Genomic DNA, 19,988 nt, shown 5'->3' with positions numbered 1-19,988 from the left:
TTCAATATGCAATTGATTAGCTAAAATTATATCAAGTAGTGCTTAGTAGTAGAAAGTTTATAGACATACAAGAAGTTATTGAAATTCAGTAACAAACAAGCCCTTGTGAACAATCTAATGGCACCAGAGGGGGGTCAAAAATAAATATTTGGCATTCACATGAAGGACAGATTATTGAACTATTGAATACTTTTGAATATTCTCAGTCCAGATGCGCAATGGTTTTAAACCAGTGCGCAAAGGGGGGAGTAAGGAAAGGAATTAAAAATTGAAATGAATATAAAATTATAGGCATTTTAAAAAATAGACCATATGTCAGTATACCAGAAGAACTATTATATCACTTGGTAATGGATTATGTGGACATGATATAGATGGGTAAAAGCAATGAAATCAACAGAGGAGGGACAGGAACAGAAATTAAATTTCTAACAGAGAAGTAATCCTTAGATTGAAAAACTATCAGAAATAAGGTCATATTATATGTCAACTAAACAGAAATATTGAACGTTAAATATAAGTTGCATACGAACACAAGGAAGTTTTAATAATGATTAAGTTATAATGCTAATGGTTTAAAAGGATGATAGAAAAACTTTTAGATTGTTAGATATAAAGAAAAAGAAATGTACATATAAGGAATATGTAAGATAGTGCAAAACGTTATTTGCTAGAGTTATTTTTCTAATTGTCTAATGAGTTTATTGAATGACTTTTATGAGATAAATGTAACATTGCTCTGAAGCTTTCTTAGTTAGAGTGATTACATGAGACATAATTAGTTTATTCATGATAGATTATTTAGAAATTAGTAGAAATGAAAAAAATGTATTCAGTTTAGTCTTGAACTGAGGAGCTACAATGAGAATGAGAAGCAACAGGCGAGATTAAAAAGGTCAAAATGGAATTTATTGTTTAAATTTGGTAATAAAATAGACAGTAAGTGAAATGTATTGCAATTTATTAGATAGGTGTAAAGTGTTCTATTCACAAAAATTGACTGACTAAAAGATGGATTCTTCGAATTTAAGAAATGATATTCTCTCATAAGAAGTGATAAAAACGAGAGAGTTATGTTTACCTAGCCATATTCTGAATTAATAGTCATATGGATCAAGTAGAACAAAAATGCATAATAAATCAATTAGACTACTATAATAAACAGATATTTATTATAATGCTTTGTCTGCATTAGGAGAAAACAATTATGTGAAAAAAGTAGAATGACTTATGTTTGGTGATCAGTGTTGCACTTTTACTAAATAATATTGTGCAGGGAGGAAAATTTAGCGATTGAGTCAAGAAAAACTTAAGAGCAAAAGTTAAGGAAAACTTAATGAAAAGTTTGGAAAATTAAGGTTTTCTCAATTAGAGATGTTTTTGGAGATGCAATATTAAAAGTGGGTTATTATTCTGTTGTATACTTTGTATATTAAGATCACTAGTTGGAAAACCACGGTTAAACAAATGGAAATGCGGAAAAAAGATAATGAAAACTAATTTGAGAGGGCAACCAAATTGATATTTACAAACCCTGGATGTTGATCCCATTAAATGAGGAATTGAGGACGAAGAAGATGATTGATGAGCCAGACCCTAGAGGATATCTACACCGCAAGAAAACTTTCAATAGTATAAGAGACTTTTATGTTTGATATACTCTACATAACTGTGACAATAACATGCAATGCAAGAACAAAGGTATACACACACTTATAACAATGTTTAAGTTTGTCTGACTAGGAGACCTCGATTCTTTTACTTTTTCCATTAAACAAAAAAGAAAGAACAACTAAAAGAAATAAAAATGTATGGAAGAAGATGTTTGGCTCGAGTGCTCCTCCGGAGTGTGGTGGCTTAATCCAGTAATTGGAAAGGAGAATGGGTAACTCAGTTGGGTCACTAGGTAGCATAACTGAGGGAGCTGGATTTTGAAACTACACTCTGGAAAAAAGATAGTGAATGTGAGGCTTAATAAGCCTCAGAGGAGGGAATGTAGAAGATTTTATTATTTAGAAAACAAGTAATTTTGCTATATATTTGGACACAATTATTTCTTCTGTCTGTGACTTTGGATTTCCTCTGTGTATGTGAAAGACCTTGAATGGAATGTTGTTTGCTGCAGAAAATTCTATTCTGAGAAGTCACATGGTAAAAGACCTTTACCCAAAACTATCTATAGGGTGTGTTACCTTCTTTAGAAGAAGATGTATGTATATAACTCGGAACCAAAAGATACTCGGGAGCGCACTGGAAGGCCAGAGGACCAGAGAGCGTTAGAGCGCCGTTCTATGGAACGGGACGGCGTTCGAAAATAAAGTCTAATTATTTCTGGCATCAAAGATCTCTGCGAAGTTATTTTTCAGAAAGATTGAAAACCACAACAATGTTTTTTACTGTATATCATGGTAAAGTTGCAGGTTCACATGTACAGAAGAAAACGTGTGCTATTACACGCTAGCTAGCTTTATTGGCATGTTTAATTGTCTAAAAACAAACACTGTTTATGAATAAATAATGATCGATTATACAGTCGTGAAGAATAGACTTACCTGTTGCAAAGATTGCAAAGATGACGATAATAATAGCGGTCGCCGATTGGTCAAAAGTAAGCCACAGGAGCAGAGCCAGGAGAGAAACGCGATTGGTCAAAAGTAAGCCACAGGAGAGAAAGGCGATTGGTCAAAAGTAAGCCACAGGAGAGAAACACGATTGGTCAAAAGTAAGCCACAGGAGAGAACGTGATTGGTCAAAAGTAAGCCACAGCAGAGAAACACGATTGGCTCACGTGGGCTTACTTTGGCTCAATTGGTAGGAAGCAGTAGGCGCAAGCGAGAGGTAGTGGGATCGATGCCTGCATTCTCCAGTGCTGTCCATCCTTTTTACGCCCCCCTTCAAGGGGCACTACCTAGATGAGCTCTTGCGGCTCAGTGCTGCCGAAAAAGTTTTTTCGAACGAGGTACTGCACAGATTCCTGGCAAAAGCAGTTCCCACTGAGATTTGAACTCGGATCGCTCGATTCAGAGCCCAGAGTGCTAACCATTACACCATGGAACCTTGGCGTGTGTCAACTTTTCCCATGAGCAGCAGAGATTTAAGTCATTGAGTCCAGAAGCACGATAGCAAGGATTTAAGTCATTGAGTCCAGAAGCACGATAGCAAGGAGCAAATGAAGCCTTTGCTTTTTAAGCCCATGTTTCCCCAATTCCGACTCGGTTTGAGAGTGCCAATTTCACCGCCACGTCAGCAGTTGCGCATCACCTCTGTTTTTTCCCTCCCTTCCGCAAAGAACCTAAAAAGGTTCCACCGAGATTTGAACTCGGATCGCTGGATTCAAAGCGCAATTTTTTCATTAAATCTACAATTAAAAGGTAGCCAGTGCAAAGTTGCCAGCACAGAGGAAATTCGGCCTGTTTTTTTGTGGTCATTGGAAATCACGCTGCAGCACCTGCACACGTGCTAGGGATCGCGCCTCGTCTTTGTCTTTGAGAGCGATGGACACCTTCTCTCCATCATCAAGGGGAATTAGCTCAAATTAGAATTAGCATTCTCCAGTGCTGTCCATTTGATGCACCAGTTGCGCATCACCTCTGTTTTTTCCCTCCCTTCCGCAAAGAACCTAAAAAGGTTCCACCGAGATTTGAACTCGGATTGCTGGATTCAAAGCCCAGAGTGCTAACCATTACACCATGGAACCAACACACTCTGCTAGATGGCTGTTTGAGAGGCAGATAGCGATGAGGCTAGGTGGAATCAGGTAGACTAAAAGAGGCGGACATGGTTCCTCTGCCGAAACCCGGGATTGAACCAGGGACCTTTAGATCTTCACTCTAACGCTCTCCCAACTGAGCTATTTCGGCCAGGTATTTGTATGGTTTAGCCAGCAGGGATCTCTGGGAGACCGCCCGTCATTTTCGAGAAGAGCAGAGCGAAGGTCCCAGAGAGAAAATGAGTGGCCCGTACGGGGACCGAACCCGCGACCTTGGCGTTATTAGCACCACGCTCTAACCAACTGAGCTAACCGGCCTCTCTCTGGCACATTTTATCCCCAATTTCTCAGAAATATCCTGGTTGCCCTAATCAGGCTGAAGAGATTAAAAGCAAAGCCTAATAATGGGCTCGTCCGGGATTTGAACCCGGGACCTCTCGCACCCTAAGCGAGAATCATACCCCTAGACCAACGAGCCGAAAGATACATCCTCGTTGCTGCTGCTGGGTCGGAAACATTTCAGCTTTCATGGCTTAAAGCGCAATTTTTTGATTAAATCTACAATTAAAAGGTAGCCGGTGCAAAGTTTCCAGCACAGAGGAAATGCGGCCTCTTTTTTTGTGGTCATTGGAAATCACGCTGCAGGACCTGCACACGAATAATGAGAAGCTTACTTACAGGAGCCTGGTCTGCAACACTGGACCCAGTTGATGTTGCAGGAGCAGAGGCAGCACTTGGCTGGACAGAAGGCTGTGGAGGAGACTGCAGAGGAGGCTGAGCAGGGCGCAGAGGAGGAGACTGCAGAGGAGGCTGGGCAGGGTGCAGAGGAGGAGACTGCAGAGGAGGCTGGGCAGGGCGCAGAGGAGGAGACTGCAGAGGAGGCTGGGCAGGGCGCTGCAGTCCTGTGGGTGGCTGTAGTGAGGATGGTCCTGGTGCAGAGGGACAGGGGTTGAAGGCCTTGCTGGAAAGATGGGAGTTGCTCTTTCCAGTGGACAGGAAGCTCTGCAGGCGACTGGTACACCTGGCCAGGGGTCCACAATGCTGGAGGAGCAGGATAAGGGGCAGGAGCAGGGGCAGTAGCACGAGCCGGGGCAGGAGCAGGGCCTCTCGAGCCTGCAGTGGCTGGAGAAAAAAGAAAAAACTTACCCACTTACAGGGTTTGGCTGGAGACAAAATCTTTTGTGCCAGCTGTGAAGCAGATAAATGCTTCCCCCGCGCCAACAGGGCCTTCACATTGGTCGCCAGCAGTGGCCTGTTCTTAGTGGCAGTAGGTGGAGGAGGAACAGACACAGTGGCAGTGGGCACAGCAGCAGTGAGGAGTCGACCCTCAGAGGTTCTTCGTAAAACCGGGTATGCATACATAATCTGAAAGGACACAGGCATAAACAGAACGTTACATAGCTGTCATATTCCAACTGAAAGTATTTTACTACATCATTTGTTTTTTATGTAATTAATTATTATAATATTATAATAATTAATGAATATTATTATTATTATTATGAGCATAAGCATTATTGTTTTTTATACAAATGTGAATCACTTTGAATTGCCTTGTGTACAAATTGTAAATAGTGTGATGAACTTATTAATAAGAAAATAAATAACACTTCTTGGTACAATCTTGCTGGTATCATGCCATGCTTAAATCGTTTTGTTTTGTTTAGCTTTTGTGGCAGAGATTACTAAGAAACACCAAATATAACATAAAGGCGTTTATGCCAATTCATAATAATATGATCATCAAACAGATCTAAAACTTAAAATGGTATATCAAATCGTTTTGGTATATCTTTTATAACATAGTTGAGAATCATTTGTTGAAACAAAAAAACACTTGTTTTTGCCTATTCATGTCTTTTTAAATATGTATAACATAGTATTTAAAAAGATAACATAAATATGTATACTGGTGTATAACATAGTATAGTATAACATATGTGAATTAAACTTTTTTTTAAAGGTTTTAGTAAAAATCTTCTTGTGGTAAAAATAATGTAATGAATGACACAAAAAAATACTAAATTAACAACAACAAAAAAATGGTTTAAGGAGGATATAGCTTAATTAGCGGTCGGCTAATTATCTTGACAGTAGTGGCATGTTTTTTACTGTATATCATGGTAAAGTTGCAGGTTCACATGTACAGAAGAAAACGTGTGCTATTACACGCTAGCTAGCTTTATTGGCATGTTTAATTGTCTAAAAACAAACACTGTTTATGAATAAATAATGATCGATTAATAATAGCGGTCACCGATTGGTCAAAAGTAAGCCACAGGAGCAGAGGGGGGGGGGGGGGGTCAGGGGGCAATATGCTCTCTATCGCCCACTAGAGGTGTCCGAAAACCACCTATTCCGTGGCAAGTAGGTAAGGTTCTTTTTATTAAAACCATTATATTCTTGATTGCTAATTGTCTAAAGTGCTCATTTTTACAAAGTCAATGAAGTGTTCGACCGTTTAGCTACAAAGCTTTACAATTCGTTGCTATTTCAGTAACCTAAATTTTATAATAACAAGAAGGTGATTTTTCCTGGCCAGAAAATAGCTTTTTTGGAATTATAAGAAAGAGATAATTTTTGTTGAAAATTGATGTTAATATTACGGCCGTTTGCTGGACAAACAGATTGTTCGATAACTAAATTAATTCCATTTAAGGTTATCTCATATAATCAATCTGTAATAAGACTATTGATATATTAATGACGAACCATAACCCATTATGGTGATCATTCATATATACAATCGATCTATTTTCAGCTTCGATAATTTAACTGTAATGTGCAATTTATTAATCATTCATGATTAATTATTAAATTCCCTATATATAATTTGAGCTAATTTAATGTAAGACTCATTGTCGCTACATCTGTGTTGTGAAATAAAATAATATGTCATTTAAAAAAGACTGTTTTGTTTTATTTGTAATTGTTTGTAAAATATTGTTTAAGATTTGCATACCTTGAGGAAGTTGTTCCTCAGCTTGCGAGGCTACAGTTGCCATCTCCAGGTCATCTTCCTCCTCAAAAAAATCCGTAGCAGCAGAGTCTGTAAAATAACATAAAACACTAAGCACATGTCACCAACACACTTGTATGCGTTAAGTGATACTCACCACATGTAAAGAGCTGTCTCCGGGCTGCGGACTCAGACGCAGGTGGTACACGTGGTCCTGCAGCTGTTGAACACGTATTTTCGTTAGACATATATACTGCATAATATATACTGTAATGATTTTAAAGCTTGCAAATCACTTACAGGGTTTGGCTGGAGACAAAATCTTTTGTGCCAGCTGTGAAGCAGATAAATGCTTCCCCCGCGCCAACAGGGCCTTCACATTGGTCGCCAGCAGTGGCCTGTTCTTAGTGGCAGTAGGTGGAGGAGGAACAGACACAGTGGCAGTGGGCACAGCAGCAGTGAGGACAGATGCAGTGGGCACAGTGGTGGTGGGCACGTGGGCTGGAGCCTGCCTCTTCAGCACGTATGCTTTGAAAAGGGCCATATTGGTGTTAGGCCTGGCCTTTGCCTTCTTCAGGTAGGTGATGAGAGCCTGGGCCTCCTTGCTTGGGTCCTCATACACCTCCTTCATTGACCTACCCTTAAAATCCCCAAACTCCACCATCAGACATCCAGAGTCTCCTGTCCTCTCGGCCTCCTGCAGCATGGCCTGTTTTTTCTGATACACCTCCACAGCCTCGCCTACCTCCCTGATCTGCGAGGTGTATCTGAGGAACAGGTGTTTTTTGGCCGACAGCGGGTTGTCCCTCTCCTCCTCCCCCAAAATGCTGCTGACCAGATAGCAGGCATACCTCAGTGAGTTCTCCAGCAGCCACAGGAACCTCTGACCCTGGTGTTTCCCAAACTGGATCTTGCAGTGAGCCAGAACCAGGTACTGGTCTCCAGGATTCCCTCCATTCTGCCTCACAAAGGCAGTGGCCTCAGCCAGGACCTCCTCCTTACACCTGGCCCTACCTGCCAACACGATCTCCCTCCTATTGGCCTCCTCAGTTGGCCCCATAAGGAGTCGACCCTCAGAGGTTCTTCGTAAAACCGGGTATGCATACATAATCTGAAAGGACACAGGCATAAACAGAACGTTACATAGCTGTCATATTCCAACTGAAAGTATTTTACTACAGCATTTGCTTTTTATGTAATAAATTATTATAATATTATAATAATTAATGATTATTATTATTATGAGCATAAGCATTATTGTTTTTTATACAACTGTGAATCACTTTGAATTGCCTTGTGTACAAATTGTAAATAGTGTGATGAACTTATTAATAAGAAAATAAATAACACTTCTTGTTACAATCTTGCTGGTATCATGCCCTGCTTAAATCGTTTTGTTTTGTTTAGGTTTTGTGGCAGAGATTACTAAGAAACACCAAATATAACATAAAGGCGTTTATGACAATTCATAATAATATGATCATCAAACAGATCTAAAACTTAAAATGGTATATCAAATCGTTTTGGTATATCTTTTATAACGTAGTTGAGAATCATTTGTTGAAACAAAAAAACACTTGTTTTTGCCTATTTATGTCTTTTTAGATATGTATAACATAGTATTTAAAAAGATAACATAAATATGTATACTGGTGTATAACATAGTATAGTATAACATATATGAATTAAACTTTTTTTTAAAGGTTTTAGTAAAATATCTTCTTGTGCTCAAAATAATGTAATGAATGACAAAAATGAGGATGGAGGAATCGAATGAAAGCTTTTTTATACATTGGAATACTTGATCACTCGAGCGTCACTTCATAGCGTCATCAGCAGCGCTCAAAGGATCTGCCCTCATGTTGTTGCAGTTTGTTTATTTAAGAAATTCATAATAAATAATAATAAAGCAAGATACCCTGTTGAAATATGTGTAATGTGTGGTTTATATAAACTGCAAAGGTAAAGTATACTTTAAAACAGATTGTGACCGATGTGAAGGGGGAGGAGAATGTATACGTGCGTCACGTTTAGTCAATAAAACACTTCCGCATAGGATACAACTGTGTATCCTCGCTCATGACTCCTCTGAAAGCCTCCTCACTCCTCGAGGTGCAATTAGAGAATTGAGATGTCCTTCAAGATGGCTGAGCTCGATCGGTTTCCGGGTCATAGGATGGAGGACAGAGGAACGAGGAGACGAGGAGGGATATTGAGAAGCACCCTATGTTTCCCCAATTCCGACTCGGTTTGAGAGTGCCAATTTCACCGCCACGTCAGCAGTTGCGCATCACCTCTGTTTTTTCCCTCCCTTCCGCGAAGAACCTAAAAAGGTTCTACCGAGAATTGAACTCGGATCACTGGATTCAAAGCCCAGAGTGCTAACCATTACACCATGGAACCAACACACCCTCCCAGCTGTTTGTCTGAGAGGGAGATAGCGATGAGGCTAGGTGGAATCAGGTAGCCTAAAGGAGGCGGGCGTGGTTCCTCTGCCGAAACCCGAGATTGAACCAGGGACCTTTAGATCTTCAGTCTAACACTCTCCCAACTGAGCTATTTCGGCCAGGTACTTGTGCTGTTTAGCCTGGCAAATGAAGGTCCCACGGAGATTTGAATTCGGATCACTGGATTCAGAGCCCAGAGTGCTAACCCTTACACCATGGAACCTCGGCGTGTGTCAACTTTTCCCATGAGGTGCAGAGATTTAAGTCATTCAGTCCAGAACCGCGATAGCAAGGAGCAAAAGAAGTCTTTGCTTTTTAAGCCCATGTTTCCCCAATTCCGACTCGGTTTGAGAGTGCCAATTTCACCGCCACGTCAGCAGTTGCGCATCACCTCTGTTTTTCCCCTCCCTTCCGCAAAGATCCTAAAAAGGTTCCACCGAGATTTAAACTCGGATCGCTGGATTCAAAGCCCAGAGTGCTAACCATTACACCATGGAACCAACACACCCTGCTAACTGGCTGTCTGAGAGGTGGAATCAGGTAGACTAAAAGAGGGGGAGGTTGTTCCTCTGCCGAAACCCGGGATTGAACCAGGGACCTTTAGATCTTCAGTCTAACGCTCTCCCAACTGAGCTATTTCGGCCAGGTACTTGTGCGGTTTGGCCAGCATGGATGTATGGGAGACCGCCCGTCATTTTCGAGAAGAGCAGAGCGAAGGTCCCAGAGAGAAAATGATTGGCCCGTACGGGGATCGAACCCGCAGCCTTGCCGTTATTAGCGCCACGCTCTAACCAACTGAGCTAACCAGCCTCTCTCTGGCACATTTTATCCCCAATTGCTCAGAAATATCCTGGTTGCCCTAATAAGGCTGAAGAGATTAAAAGCAAAGCCGAATAATGGGCTCGTCCGGGATTTGAACCCGGGACCTCTCGCACCCTAAGCGAGAATCATACCCCTAGACCAACGAGCCGAAACATACACCCTCCCTGCTGCTGTCGGGCCGAAAACATTTCAGCTTCCATGGCTTAAAGCGCAATTTTTTGATTAAATCAACAATTAAAAGGTAGCCAGTGCAAAGTTTCCAGCACAGAGGAAATGCGGCCTCTTTTTTTGTGGTCATTGGAAATCACGCTGCAGGACCTGCACACGAATAATGAGAAGCTTACTTACAGGAGCCTGGTCTGCAACACTGGACCCAGTTGATGTTGCAGGAGCAGAGGCAGCACTTGGCTGGACAGAAGGCTGTGGAGGAGACTGCAGAGGAGGCTGAGCAGGGCGCAGAGGAGGAGACTGCAGAGGAGGCTGGGCAGGGCGCAGAGGAGGAGACTGCAGAGGAGGCTGGGCAGTTCGCAGAGGAGGAGACTGCAGAGGAGGCTGGGCAGGGTGCAGAGGAGGAGACTGCAGAGGAGGCTGGGCAGGGCGCTGCAGTCCTGTGGGTGGCTGTAGTGAGGATGGTCCTGGTGCAGAGGGACAGGGGTTGAAAGCCTTGCTGGAAAGATGGGAGTTGCTCTTTCCAGTGGACAGGAAGCTCTGCAGGCGACTGGGACACCTGGCCAGGGGTCCACAATGCTGGAGGAGCAGGATAAGGGGCAGGAGCAGGGGCAGTAGCACGAGCCGGGGCAGGAGCAGGGCCTCTCGAGCCTGCAGTGGCTGGAGAAAAAAGAAAAAACTTACCCACTTACAGGGTTTGGCTGGAGACAAAATGTTTTGTGTGTCTCTTTTTAGTGGCAGTAGGTGGAGGAGGAACAGACATAGTGGCAGTGGGCACAGCAGAAGTGAGGACAGATGCAGTGGGCACAGTGGTGGTGGGCACGTGGGCTAGAGCCTGCCTCTTCAGCACGTATGCTTTGAAAAGGGCCATATTGGTGTTAGGCCTGGCCTTTCCCTTCTTCAGGTAGGTGATGAGAGCCTGGGCCTCCTTGCTTGGGTCCTCATACACCTCCTTCATTGACCTACCCTTAAAATCCCCAAACTCCACCATCAGACATCCAGAGTCTCCTGTCCTCTGGGCCTCCTGCAGCATGGCCTGTTTTTTTCTGATACACCTCTACAGCCTCGCCTACCTCCCTGATCTGCGAGGTGTATCTGAGGAACAGGTGTTTGTTGTCCGACAGCGGGTTGTCCCTCTCCTCCTCCCCCAAAATGCTGCTGACCAGATAGCAGGCATACCCCAGTGAGTTCTCCAGCAGCCACAGGAACCTCTGACCCTGGTGTTTCCCAAACTGGATCTTGCAGTGAGCCAGAACCAGGAACTGGTCTCCAGGATTCCCTCCATTCTGCCTCAAAAAGGCAGTGGCCTCAGCCAGGACCTCCTCCTTACACCTGGCCCTCCCTGCCAACACGATCTTCCTCCTATTGGCCTCCTCAGTTGGTCCCATAAGGAGTCGACCCTCAGAGGTTCTTCGTAAAACCGGGTATGCATACATAATCTGAAAGGACACAGGCATAAACAGAACGTTACATAGCTGTCATATTCCAACTGAAAGTATTTTACTACATCATTTGTTTTTTATGTAATTAATTATTATAATATTATAATAATTAATGATTATTATTATTATGAGCATAAGCATTATTGTTTTTTATACAACTGTGAATCACTTTGAATTGCCTTGTGTACAAATTGTAAATAGTGTGATGAACTTATTAATAAGAAAATAAATAACACTTCTTGGTACAATCTTGCTGGTATCATGCCATGCTTAAATCGTTTTGTTTTGTTTAGCTTTTGTGGCAGAGATTACTAAGAAAAACCAAATATAACATAAAGGCGTTTATGCCAATTCATAATAATATGATCATCAAACAGATCTAAAACTTAAAATGGTATATCAAATCGTTTTGGTATATCTTTTATAACATAGTTGAGAATAATTTGTTGAAACAAAAAAACACTTGTTTTTGCCTATTCATGTCTTTTTAAATATGTATAACATAGAATTTAAAAAGATAACATAAATATGTATACTGGTGTATAACATAGTATAGTATAACATATATGAATTAAACTTTTTTTTAAAGGTTTTAGTAAAATATCTTCTTGTGCTCAAAATAATGTAATGAATGACAAAAATGAGGAAGGATGAAAGCTTTTTTATACATTGGAATACTTGATCACTTGAGCGTCACTTCATAGCGTCATCAGCAGCGCTCAAAGGATCTGCCCTCATGTTGTTGCAGTTTGTTTATTTAAGAAATTCATAATAAATAATAATAAAGCAAGATACCCTGTTGAAATATGTGTAATGTGTGGTTTATATAAACTGCAAAGGTAAAGTATACTTTAAAACAGATTGTGACCGATGTGAAGGGGGAGGAGAATGTATACGTGCGTCACGTTTAGTCAATAAAACACTTCCGCATAGGATACAACTGTGTATCCTCGCTCATGACTCCTCTGAAAGCCTCCTCACTCCTCGAGGTGCAATTAGAGAATTGAGATGTCCTTCAAGATGGCTGAGCTCGATCGGTTTCCGGGTCATAGGATGGAGGACAGAGGAACGAGGAGACGAGGAGGGATATTGAGAAGCACCCTATGTTTCCCCAATTCCGACTCGGTTTGAGAGTGCCAATTTCACCGCCACGTCAGCAGTTGCGCATCACCTCTGTTTTTTCCCTCCCTTCCGCGAAGAACCTAAAAAGGTTCTACCGAGATTTGAACTCGGATCGCTGGATTAAAAGCCCAGAGTGCTAACCATTACACCATGGAACCAACACACACTCCCAGATGTCTGTCTGAGAGGCAGATAGCGATGAGGCTAGGTGGAATCAGGTAGCCTAAAGGAGGCGGGCGTGGTTCCTCTGCCGAAACCCAAGATTGAACCAGGGACCTTTAGATCTTCAGTCTAACACTCTCCCAACTGAGCTATTTCGGCCAGGTACTTGTGCTGTTTAGCCTGGCAAATGAAGGTCTCACCGAGATTTGAATTCGGATCACTGGATTCAGAGCCCATAGTGCTCACCCTTACACCATGGAACCTCGGCGTGTGTCAACTTTTCCCATGAGGTGCAGAGATTTAAGTAATTCAGTCCAGAACCGCGATAGCAAGGAGCAAAATAAGCCTTTGCTTTTTAAGCCCATGTTTCCCCAATTCCGACTCGGTTTGAGGGTGCCAATTTCACCGCCACGTCAGCAGTTGCGCATCACCTCTGTTTTTCCCCTCCCTTCCCCAAAGATCCTAAAAAGGTTCCACCGAGATTTGAACTCGGATCGCTGGATTCAAAGCCCAGAGTGCTAACCATTACACCATGGAACCAACACACCCTGCTAACTGGCTGTCTGAGAGGTGGAATCAGGTAGACTAAAAGAGGGGGAGGTTGTTCCTCTGCCGAAACCCGGGATTGAACCAGGGACCTTTAGATATTCAGTCTAACGCTCTCCCAACTGAGCTATTTCGGCCAGGTACTTGTGTGGTTTAGCCAGCATGGATGTATGGGAGACCGCCCGTCATTTTCGAGAAGAGCAGAGCGAAGGTCCCAGAGAGAAAATTATTGGCCCGTACGGGGATCGAACCCGCAGCCTTGGCGTTATTAGCGCCACGCTCTAACCAACTGAGCTAACCGGCCTCTCTCTGGCACATTTTATCCCCAATTGCTCAGAAATATCCTGGTTGCCCTAATAAGGCTGAAGAGATTAAAAGCAAAGCCGAATAATGGGCTCGTCCGGGATTTGAACCCGGGACCTCTCGCACCCTAAGCGAAAATCATACCCCTAGACCAACGAGCCGAAACATACATCCTCCCTGCTGCTGTCGGGCCGAAAACAATTCAGCTTCCATGGCTTGAAGCGCAATTTTTTGATTAAATCAACAATTAAAAGGTAGCCAGTGCAAAGTTTCCAGCACAGAGGAAATGCGGCCTCTTTTTTTGTGGTAATTGGAAATCAAGCTGCAGGACCTGCACACGAATAATGAGAAGCTTACTTACAGGAGCCTGGTCTGCAACACTGGACCCAGTTGATGTTGCAGGAGCAGAGGCAGCACTTGGCTGGACAGAAGGCTGTGGAGGAGACTGCAGAGGAGGCTGAGCAGGGCGCAGAGGAGGAGACTGCAGAGGAGGCTGGGCAGGGCGCAGAGGAGGAGACTGCAGAGGAGGCTGGGCAGGGCGCAGAGGAGGAGACTGCAGAGGAGGCTGGGCAGGGTGCAGAGGAGGAGACTGCAGAGGAGGCTGGGCAGGGCGCTGCAGTCCTGTGGGTGGCTGTAGTGAGGATGGTCCTGGTGCAGAGGGACAGGGGTTGAAAGCCTTGCTGGAAAGGTGGGAGTTGCTCTTTCCAGTGGACAGGAAGCTCTGCAGGCGACTGGGACACCTGGCCAGGGGTCCACAATGCTGGAGGAGCAGGATAAGGGGCAGGAGCAGGGGCAGTAGCACGAGCCGGGGCAGGAGCAGGGCCTCTCGAGCCTGCAGTGCCTGGAGAAAAAAGAAAAAACTTACCCACTTACAGGGTTTGGCTGGAGACAAAATCTTTTGTGTGTCTCTTTTTAGTGGCAGTAGGTGGAGGAGGAACAGACACAGTGGCAGTGGGCACAGCAGAAGTGAGGACAGATGCAGTGGGCACAGTGGTGGTGGGCACGTGGGCTAGAGCCTGCCTCTTCAGCACGTATGCTTTGAAAAGGGCCATATTGGTGTTAGGCCTGGCCTTTGCCTTCTTCAGGTAGGTGATGAGAGCCTGGGCCTCCTTGCTTGGGTCCTCATACACCTCCTTCATTGACCTACCCTTAAAATCCCCAAACTCCACCATCAGACATCCAGAGTCTCCTGTCCTCTGGGCCTCCTGCAGCATGGCCTGTTTTTTTTCTGATACACCTCTACAGCCTCGCCTACCTCCCTGATCTGCGAGGTGTATCTGAGGAACAGGTGTTTGTTGTCCGACAGCGGGTTGTCCCTCTCCTCCTCCCCCAAAATGCTGCTGACCAGATAGCAGGCATACCCCAGTGAGTTCTCCAGCAGCCACAGGAACCTCTGACCCTGGTGTTTCCCAAACTGGATCTTGCAGTGAGCCAGAACCAGGAACTGGTCTCCAGGATTCCCTCCATTCTGCCTCAAAAAGGCAGTGGCCTCAGCCAGGACCTCCTCCTTACACCTGGCCCTCCCTGCCAACACGATCTTCCTCCTATTGGCCTCCTCAGTTGGCCCCATAAGGAGTCGACCCTCAGAGGTTCTTCGTAAAACCGGGTATGCATACATAATCTGAAAGGACACAGGCATAAACAGAACGTTACATAGCTGTCATATTCCAACTGAAAGTATTTTACTACATCATTTGTTTTTTATGTAATTAATTATTATAATATTATAATAATTAATGAATATTATTATTATTATTATTATGAGCATAAGCATTATTGTTTTTTATACAACTGTGAATCACTTTGAATTGCCTTGTGTACAAATTGTAAATAGTGTGATGAACTTATTAATAAGAAAATAAATAACACTTCTTGGTACAATCTTGCTGGTATCATGCCATGCTTAAATCGTTTTGTTTTGTTTAGCTTTTGTGGCAGAGATTACTAAGAAACACCAAATATAACATAAAGGCGTTTATGCCAATTCACAATAATATGATCATCAAACAGATCTAAAACTTAAAATGGTATATCAAATCGTTTTGGTATATCTTTTATAACATAGTCGAGAATCATTTGTTGAAACAAAAAAACACTTGTTTTTGCCTATTCATGTCTTTTTAAATATGTATAACAGTATTTAAAAAGATAACATAAATATGTATACTGGTGTATAACATAGTATAGTATAACATATATGAATTAAACTTTTTTTTTTTAAAGGTTTTAGTAAAAATCTTCTTGTGGTCAAAATAATGTAATGAATGACACAAAAAAATACTAAATTAACAACAACAAAAAAATGGTTTAAGGAGGATATAGCTCAATTATCCTAACAGTAGTGGCATGTTTTTTACTGTATATCATGGTAAAGTTGCAGGTTCACATGTACAGAAGAAAACGTGTGCTATTACACGCTAGCTAGCTTTATTGGCATGTTTAATTGTCTAAAAACAAACACTGTTTATGAATAAATAATGATCGATTATACAGTCGTGAAGAATAGACTTACCTGTTGCAAAGATTGCAAAGATGACGATAATAATAGCGGTCGCCGATTGGTCAAAAGTAAGCCACAGGAGCAGAGCCAGGAGAGAAACGCGATTGGTCAAAAGTAAGCCACAGGAGAGAAAGGCGATTGGTCAAAAGTAAGCCACAGGAGAGAAACACGATTGGTCAAAAGTAAGCCACAGGAGAGAACGTGATTGGTCAAAAGTAAGCCACAGCAGAGAAACACGATTGGCTCACGTGGGCTTACTTTGGCTCAATTGGTAGGAAGCAGTAGGCGCAAGCGAGAGGTAGTGGGATCGATGCCTGCATTCTCCAGTGCTGTCCATCCTTTTTACGCCCCCCTTCAAGGGGCACTACCTAGATGAGCTCTTGCGGCTCAGTGCTGCCGAAAAAGTTTTTTCGAACGAGGTACTGCACAGATTCCTGGCAAAAGCAGTTCCCACCGAGATTTGAACTCGGATCGCTAGATTCAGAGCCCAGAGTGCTAACCATTACACCATGGAACCTTGGCGTGTGTCAACTTTTCCCATGAGCAGCAGAGATTTAAGTCATTGAGTCCAGAAGCACGATAGCAAGGATTTAAGTCATTGAGTCCAGAAGCACGATAGCAAGGAGCAAATGAAGCCTTTGCTTTTTAAGCCCATGTTTCCCCAATTCCGACTCGGTTTGAGAGTGCCAATTTCACCGCCACGTCAGCAGTTGCGCATCACCTCTGTTTTTTCCCTCCCTTCCGCAAAGAACCTAAAAAGGTTCCACCGAGATTTGAACTCGGATCGCTGGATTCAAAGCGCAATTTTTTCATTAAATCTACAATTAAAAGGTAGCCAGTGCAAAGTTGCCAGCACAGAGGAAATTCGGCCTGTTTTTTTGTGGTCATTGGAAATCACGCTACAGCACCTGCAAACGTGCTAGGGATCGCGCCTCGTCTTTGTCTTTGAGAGCGATGGACACCTTCTCTCCATCATCGAGGGGAATTAGCTCAAATGGTAGAGCGCTTGCTTAGCATGCGAGAGGTAGCGGGATCGATGCCTGCATTCTCCAGTGCTGTCCATCCTTTTTACGCCCCCCTTCAAGGGGCACTACCTAGATGAGCTCTTGAGGCTCAGTGCTGCCGAAAAAGTTTTTTCGAACGAGGTACTGCACACATTCCTGGCAAAAGCAGGTCCCACCGAGATTTGAACTCGGATCGCTGGATTCAAAGCCCAGAGTGCTAACCATTAAACCATGGAACCTTGGCGTGTGTCAACTTTTCCCATGAGCAGCAGAGATTTAAGTCATTGAGTCCTGAAGCACGATAGCAAGGAGCAAATGAAGCCTTTGCTTTTTAAGCCCATGTTTCCCCAATTCCGACTCGGGTTGAGAGTGTTAATTGTAGATTAAATCTACAATTAAAAGGTAGCCGGTGCAAAGTTTCCAGCACAGAGGAAATGCGGCCTCTTTTTTTGTGGTCATTGGAAATCACGCTGCAGGACCTGCACACGAATAATGAGAAGCTTACTTACAGGAGCCTGGTCTGCAACACTGGACCCAGTTGATGTTGCAGGAGCAGAGGCAGCACTTGGCTGGACAGAAGGCTGTGGAGGAGACTGCAGAGGAGGCTGGGCAGGGCGCAGAGGAGGAGACTGCAGAGGAGGCTGGGCAGGGTGCAGAGGAGGAGACTGCAGAGGAGGCTGGGCAGGGCGCTGCAGTCCTGTGGGTGGCTGTAGTGAGGATGGTCCTGGTGCAGAGGGACAGGGGTTGAAAGCCTTGCTGGAAAGATGGGAGTTGCTCTTTCCAGTGGACAGGAAGCTCTGCAGGCGACTGGGACACCTGGCCAGGGGTCCACAATGCTGGAGGAGCAGGATAAGGGGCAGGAGCAGGGGCAGTAGCATGAGCCGGGGCAGGAGCAGGGCCTCTCGAGCCTGCAGTGGCTGGAGAAAAAAGAAAAAACTTACCCACTTACAGGGTTTGGCTGGAGACAAAATCTTTTGTGTGTCTCTTTTTAGTGGCAGTAGGTGGAGGAGGAACAGACATAGTGGCAGTGGGCACAGCAGAAGTGAGGACAGATGCAGTGGGCACAGTGGTGGTGGGCACGTGGGCTAGAGCCTGCCTCTTCAGCACGTATGCTTTGAAAAGGGCCATATTGGTGTTAGGCCTGGCCTTTCCCTTCTTCAGGTAGGTGATGAGAGCCTGGGCCTCCTTGCTTGGGTCCTCATACACCTCCTTCATTGACCTACCCTTAAAATCCCCAAACTCCACCATCAGACATCCAGAGTCCTCTGGGCCTCCTGCAGCATGGCCTGTTTTTTTCTGATACACCTCTACAGCCTCGCCTACCTCCCTGATCTGCGAGGTGTATCTGAGGAACAGGTGTTTGTTGTCCGACAGCGGGTTGTCCCTCTCCTCCTCCCCCAAAATGCTGCTGACCAGATAGCAGGCATACCCCAGTGAGTTCTCCAGCAGCCACAGGAACCTCTGACCCTGGTGTTTCCCAAACTGGATCTTGCAGTGAGCCAGAACCAGGAACTGGTCTCCAGGATTCCCTCCATTCTGCCTCAAAAAGGCAGTGGCCTCAGCCAGGACCTCCTCCTTACACCTGGCCCTCCCTGCCAACACGATCTTCCTCCTATTGGCCTCCTCAGTTGGCCCCATAAGGAGTCGACCCTCAGAGGTACTTCGTAAAACCGGGTATGCATACATAATCTGAAAGGACACAGGCATAAACAGAACATTACATAGCTGTCATATTCCAACTGAAAGTATTTTACTACATCATTTGTTTTTTATGTAATTAATTATTATAATATTATAATAATTAATGAATATTATTATTATTATTATGAGCATAAGCATTATTGTTTTTTATACAACTGTGAATCACTTTGAATTGCCTTGTGTACAAATTGTAAATAGTGTGATGAACTTATTAATAAGAAAATAAATAACACTTCTTGGTACAATCTTGCTGGTATCATGCCATGCTTAAATCGTTTTGTTTTGTTTAGCTTTTGTGGCAGAGATTACTAAGAAAAACCAAATATAACATAAAGGCGTTTATGCCAATTCATAATAATATGATCATCAAACAGATCTAAAACTTAAAATGGTATATCAAATCGTTTTGGTATATCTTTTATAACATAGTTGAGAATAATTTGTTGAAACAAAAAAACACTTGTTTTTGCCTATTCATGTCTTTTTAAATATGTATAACATAGAATTTAAAAAGATAACATAAATATGTATACTGGTGTATAACATAGTATAACATATATGAATTAAACTTTTTTTTAAAGGTTTTAGTAAAATATCTTCTTGTGCTCAAAATAATGTAATGAATGACAAAAATGAGGATGGAGGAATCGAATGAAAGCTTTTTTATACATTGGAATACTTGATCACTCGAGCGTCACTTCATAGCGTCATCAGCAGCGCTCAAAGGATCTGCCCTCATGTTGTTGCAGTTTGTTTATTTAAGAAATTCATAATAAATAATAATAAAGCAAGATACCCTGTTGAAATATGTGTAATGTGTGGTTTATATAAACTGCAAAGGTAAAGTATACTTTAAAACATATTGTGACCGATGTGAAGGGAGAGGAGAATGTATACGTGCGTCACGTTTAGTCAATAAAACACTCCCGCATAGGATACAACTGTGTATCCTCGCTCATGACTCCTCTGAAAGCCTCCTCACTCCTCGAGGTGCAATTAGAGAATTGAGATGTCCTTCAAGATGGCTGAGCTCGATCGGTTTCCGGGTCATAGGATGGAGGACAGAGGAACGAGGAGACGAGGAGGGATATTGAGAAGCACCC

The 19,988-nt window shown here is 43.3% G+C and overlaps 15 non-coding genes across 15 annotated transcripts; all 15 read right to left on the bottom strand.

The window, feature by feature from the left end:
• Nucleotides 1-3,625: 3,625 nt before the first annotated feature.
• trnaq-uug (transfer RNA glutamine (anticodon UUG)) lies at nucleotides 3,626-3,697 on the bottom strand. Its single transcript has one exon. It is a non-coding gene; the product is annotated as a tRNA-Gln (tRNA).
• Nucleotides 3,698-3,787: 90 nt separating this feature from the next.
• On the bottom strand, nucleotides 3,788-3,860 carry trnaf-gaa (transfer RNA phenylalanine (anticodon GAA)). Its single transcript has one exon. It is a non-coding gene; the product is annotated as a tRNA-Phe (tRNA).
• Nucleotides 3,861-3,953: 93 nt separating this feature from the next.
• On the bottom strand, nucleotides 3,954-4,027 carry trnai-aau (transfer RNA isoleucine (anticodon AAU)). Its single transcript has one exon. It is a non-coding gene; the product is annotated as a tRNA-Ile (tRNA).
• Nucleotides 4,028-4,115: 88 nt separating this feature from the next.
• trnap-agg (transfer RNA proline (anticodon AGG)) lies at nucleotides 4,116-4,187 on the bottom strand. The gene has a single exon. It is a non-coding gene; the product is annotated as a tRNA-Pro (tRNA).
• Nucleotides 4,188-8,999: 4,812 nt separating this feature from the next.
• trnaq-uug (transfer RNA glutamine (anticodon UUG)) lies at nucleotides 9,000-9,071 on the bottom strand. Its single transcript has one exon. It is a non-coding gene; the product is annotated as a tRNA-Gln (tRNA).
• A 90-nt stretch (nucleotides 9,072-9,161) lies between these two features.
• Nucleotides 9,162-9,234, bottom strand: trnaf-gaa (transfer RNA phenylalanine (anticodon GAA)). The gene has a single exon. It is a non-coding gene; the product is annotated as a tRNA-Phe (tRNA).
• Nucleotides 9,235-9,543: 309 nt separating this feature from the next.
• On the bottom strand, nucleotides 9,544-9,615 carry trnaq-uug (transfer RNA glutamine (anticodon UUG)). The gene has a single exon. It is a non-coding gene; the product is annotated as a tRNA-Gln (tRNA).
• A 70-nt stretch (nucleotides 9,616-9,685) lies between these two features.
• trnaf-gaa (transfer RNA phenylalanine (anticodon GAA)) lies at nucleotides 9,686-9,758 on the bottom strand. The gene has a single exon. It is a non-coding gene; the product is annotated as a tRNA-Phe (tRNA).
• Nucleotides 9,759-9,851: 93 nt separating this feature from the next.
• Nucleotides 9,852-9,925, bottom strand: trnai-aau (transfer RNA isoleucine (anticodon AAU)). Its single transcript has one exon. It is a non-coding gene; the product is annotated as a tRNA-Ile (tRNA).
• An 88-nt stretch (nucleotides 9,926-10,013) lies between these two features.
• On the bottom strand, nucleotides 10,014-10,085 carry trnap-agg (transfer RNA proline (anticodon AGG)). The gene has a single exon. It is a non-coding gene; the product is annotated as a tRNA-Pro (tRNA).
• A 3,214-nt stretch (nucleotides 10,086-13,299) lies between these two features.
• trnaq-uug (transfer RNA glutamine (anticodon UUG)) lies at nucleotides 13,300-13,371 on the bottom strand. The gene has a single exon. It is a non-coding gene; the product is annotated as a tRNA-Gln (tRNA).
• A 70-nt stretch (nucleotides 13,372-13,441) lies between these two features.
• On the bottom strand, nucleotides 13,442-13,514 carry trnaf-gaa (transfer RNA phenylalanine (anticodon GAA)). Its single transcript has one exon. It is a non-coding gene; the product is annotated as a tRNA-Phe (tRNA).
• A 93-nt stretch (nucleotides 13,515-13,607) lies between these two features.
• On the bottom strand, nucleotides 13,608-13,681 carry trnai-aau (transfer RNA isoleucine (anticodon AAU)). Its single transcript has one exon. It is a non-coding gene; the product is annotated as a tRNA-Ile (tRNA).
• An 88-nt stretch (nucleotides 13,682-13,769) lies between these two features.
• Nucleotides 13,770-13,841, bottom strand: trnap-agg (transfer RNA proline (anticodon AGG)). The gene has a single exon. It is a non-coding gene; the product is annotated as a tRNA-Pro (tRNA).
• A 3,510-nt stretch (nucleotides 13,842-17,351) lies between these two features.
• trnaq-uug (transfer RNA glutamine (anticodon UUG)) lies at nucleotides 17,352-17,423 on the bottom strand. Its single transcript has one exon. It is a non-coding gene; the product is annotated as a tRNA-Gln (tRNA).
• Between the last annotated feature and the right edge of the window lie 2,565 nt (nucleotides 17,424-19,988).

The sequence above is a fragment of the Siphateles boraxobius genome, unplaced genomic scaffold (assembly GCF_051911475.1).
Source record: "Siphateles boraxobius isolate OS27281-9 unplaced genomic scaffold, OSU_SipBor_1 269, whole genome shotgun sequence".
Taxonomy (NCBI): domain Eukaryota; kingdom Metazoa; phylum Chordata; class Actinopteri; order Cypriniformes; family Leuciscidae; genus Siphateles; species Siphateles boraxobius.
The sequence above is the reverse complement of the archived record's forward strand: the minus strand, read 5'-3'. Positions and strand labels throughout refer to the sequence as shown.